The 4,205-nt window shown below is 36.5% G+C and overlaps 1 long non-coding RNA gene across 1 annotated transcript; it reads right to left on the bottom strand.

The window, feature by feature from the left end:
• Window positions 1–803: 803 nt before the first annotated feature.
• On the bottom strand, window positions 804–3,224 carry LOC118281413 (uncharacterized). The gene is made up of 4 exons (XR_004784232.2): window positions 2,998–3,224; window positions 1,503–1,581; window positions 1,235–1,321; window positions 804–878 (listed from the first exon to the last, which is right to left on the bottom strand). It is a non-coding gene; the product is annotated as an uncharacterized LOC118281413 (long non-coding RNA).
• Window positions 3,225–4,205: the final 981 nt, after the last annotated feature.

The following is a 4,205-nucleotide window of genomic DNA, read 5'->3' as shown; positions in this document are numbered from 1 at the left end:
GCAGATCGGCTTTGCCTGCAGCGACTATGCTTACACTGGTTATCCCTGCAACGACTAACATATCGCCGCCTGTGATAGATACGACTGCGTGAGCGTTGTCTTTGACTACTGTGGCTTCGTTCCCGCCGTCTGCTTCGGTTGTTACAATTTCTGCGTCTTTGCTCTCTATTACGACTACGCGTGCTCCGACTGCTCCTATTCCTGGCGGACTGCCGTTCTTCTTGTGTGTTTGAGCAGTTACTAGAGCTACTATGATGCCGACGCTATTTAGAACTGGGTGGTACTCTAAGGTTACTTTGTCGTGCCGACGTATCCGTATGTATATTTACCGAACTTTCGTGACTCTTCCTAGGTGGGGTTTTCATGCTTGAGTGACTACTTACGTCCATGCTTTGTCGATCCATTTTTATAGAATTTGTCTTATGTTCAAAAGTGATTTACTGCCGTTTATTGCTCCCTGTGTTGCACCACTAGACAAAATTAACGATTTAATTATACTATGGTTAATGACTTCATAACGGTTAAAAAGTATTACTCAGTTGTTGTTCTTAGTATTAAAATGCAGATTGTCTAAAATTTTGCAATGCATAAGTGGTTGTAGCGGTAACATACTTTTAATATAGCATAGCTCATTAGAATCATTTTAGTGTCTACAAAGGGTTATTAGTAGATATCATTTTTGACTGATTTTGCAATGGGTATCTTTCTAAAAACTATTTAAATTATTCTCACTTCTAAAGGATTTAGGTCGATTTATGCACAGAATGAGTCACGTAATTATTATTTATCAACTAAGGTAAATACTTGCCGTTTATATTCACAAAATGATGAAACTGTAATCCACAATACACCTGGTACATCTGCTACACCTGGTGACCCTGGAAAATTAATACATAGGATCTAAAAATAGAGTACTATAACATTAAGTGTACAACATAACGCCAGCACCAACTGTTTTATCGAATCAAAACGCTTGAAAAAGATATTTGAATAAATTAAATTAACGGCGCATTCCAATAAACTACCGATCGGTAAATTTGCTTACGAGCCGTAGAATTTTGACATAAGCTCCATATAAAATGTGTCAAAATTCTACGGCTCGTAAGCAAATTTACCGATCGGTAGTTTATTGGAATGCGCCGTTAGAGAACATTTCAAACTAAACGGGCACACATTTACGATACATGACATTTGTAAATTCAAAATTATTGTTATTAAATATAAGAGAACTTACCTAAGTGTATAAGAAGAAAACCGTGAGAGTAAGAAGTGAAGTTTACAGGAACCATACAGCAACTCTAAAGAAGGAACGTCGAAGAAACTGAAAAAAATAATTAAAATATCAATACAAACATACTTCTATTCTGACATCGAAAAATTGATTTGTTTCGTGAGCTAAGTTGGGGTACTCATACTTACATCGTTCAACAGACAGTCTCGCTATCATTGAATTAACAGACGCAAATTACGCGGCCTTATTAAATAAGAATAAGAATACTTACACCAATGACGATGAATATAAGATGGACAAATTCACTGGAGCGACACAGGGCCTCTGAATAAGGTGTACCGAAATATGATCTGAAAAATATTAATAAAGTAAATTAAACAATAACAATAGTAGTCCAGATTCTAAAATTTATAAAATAAAATGTTCTTTTGTTTATTATGTGTACTTGTATGAACTGTAAATATTTCGGTAGCCGAAGTATAAAAGGGGGTTGACCAACTTGTATGGGACTTTGGCTATTTTTGAACAAACACTTCAGCTAATAATATATGTTTGATTTATTAGTTCATATCAGTAAGAATGAAGATACAAACTTAGTTTTGTATCAAGATTTATATTTAGATACTTTTTTACATTTTATTAAAACTGGTTATGCATGAAATAAATCATTTTTTTCTATTAAAATGCATTCTTAATCCGATTCATATGTAATTAAAATATGGTCAAGGAACTCGGCAGGTGGATTAATAATTTTCTGGTACCTTGCCCAGCTCAAAAACCAAATAATAGTCATGAAATGTGCACAGCAACCTACTGTTCTACGACCCACCATGCAGTTGCAACGTGCAACAATGTAAAAGAACAAAGCGAATAATATCTGTTATTTTGACGAAAAACACAACAGATTGGCAGCACTAAAGTCAAATTCAAAGCCAACTTCTACAAAGACTTGGTCTTATCATAACAAATACCAATAAAAATCTTTTTTTTTTATAATGCTAATTGATACAAAGTTATTAGCATCAGACATTTACTAAAATATAAATAAAATTATTGGTAAATTACATTTTTGTTGAGCAGCCTGTTCAAAAATGGCCAGCTTTGGACAATCTCCTTTCTGTCGTCGTCAGTCGTTCTCTAATTCCTCGCCATAGCGAAATGGTGTTAGGACAACAACCTTTACTTTTGTTAATATCATAATGACGACACTATATACAAACATGCTTATTTTGATTTCGCTTATGCTTGATATAAACAAACAAAACAAATACAGAAAGTTTGGGAAAGCCATGGTTCCACACAAGTGTACAAATCGACCGTAGTGGTATCACGGCCTCACAAAAAACTGACGTACAATTACAATTCGGTTTTGTGAGTGACGTTATCGGCCATCCCCAAATTAACAACATAATATTGCTTATCATCAAGTGATCCGTCTACTTATTCGCCGCTCTACATTATAAAAAAAAGAAAGAGCCTTACCTTAGCCACTAACTAATACGGCTTAAGTCTACACAAACTAAAAATTGTGTGACAAACTGCAATATGGTAAAGAGGATGTCAAGAATATCATTCAATCGATCAATGCGGCCTTGCGCAGTGCTTACACCCTGACAGACATCATTGCAGGTGGGCATTGGCTTTGTTTTTATCTCTTTCTCACGTATAACTTCCTTTGTATAATTTAAGTCTTGAAGAATAAGAAAAATACAATAAATTTTATCATCATATAATAATAATTGTGTAGGTACTTAATTAAACGTTACCGAGGGGTTAAACTGCTTTCGCCTTTCCTTCGTTTTGCAAGTCTTCGGAACAATAAGCACAGTCACACCTATAAAAACGCGTCTATGAATAAATCCGTGTTTAAGAGACAACACCAATAAATTTAGTTATGGATTTAAATTAGGATCGTTAAAATTACCCGCGACGGTTTTGATTGAGCGAGTTTTGTCTACTGGAGTAGGAAAGAGGTGCGGGTGAATTGACGCCTGCGTATTGCACATGCTTTGGTACTGCGCAATAGCGGCGTCGAAGGTCCTGGAAATTTCGTTTAGGTATACATTTTATAGTACATACATATCTACATTTATCTATGAACATGGTAGACAGTCTTGATGCAAAGACACGTATCGTACAAATATCGACATAACAGGTTTAGATTCTTAACTTAACTCAAAGATATATGCTTTAGGAACAATAACGTAAAGGCGATACAATGACGATAACATCAGGGCGATAAAATGACGCACGAAGATACCAGTCATTTATTTGATGAATGCATGCAACCTATAAATGAGAACAGGCGGGGTTTTCATTGTTTCTATGCTAGAACAAGTATTTGTCATTAGTAGGCCAGAATACTTTACCCAAAAGTATTGTAAGATTTCATTGTTTATTCAGTCAAGGTCGGACAAGGTGGGCTGACTGCACCAAAACTCTTTAGTCTGTATGTGGATTGGCAGGTTCTGGTGAACTCAGCGGCGCCATGGTGAGTTGTTTTATTGAAGAAACCTTACCTGTTAGATTTACCGATGACATGGTGCTGCTGGCTCCATCAATTAGCGCCCTCAGCAAACTTGTGTCGGTGTTTGAACGATATGCAAAAAGAGCGCGTGTTTGATATTTAAGGCGGCTCTTAGGTCTATGTGAAAGTACTACCTGTCAAACTAAACGGAGCTGCATTGAGAAGTGGGTAACGTCTTTTAAGCATCCGGGATACTGTGTCACTGCAGCACAGACCAATAATGCTGATATAGAAAGAGAACGTAGGGCTCTGTCTGTCAGAAACAACGTGTGATCCGTAGGTTTGTAACTACTCTTTTTAGGGTATGCGCCCTACAAATCCAGTACAATAAAGCTTGCAGGGTGATGCTGTAGTTGTCTCGACATTGCAGTGCATCGGGAATGTTGGCAGCGAACTACGTAGATGATTTTTTTGCTACCATACTAAAGTGAGTTGCGTCTTTGATGT

This window comes from Spodoptera frugiperda, chromosome 25 (genome assembly GCF_023101765.2).
Source record: "Spodoptera frugiperda isolate SF20-4 chromosome 25, AGI-APGP_CSIRO_Sfru_2.0, whole genome shotgun sequence".
NCBI lineage: Eukaryota > Metazoa > Arthropoda > Insecta > Lepidoptera > Noctuidae > Spodoptera > Spodoptera frugiperda.
Note: the sequence above shows the minus strand (reverse complement) of the source record. Positions and strands in the feature narration are given on the sequence as shown.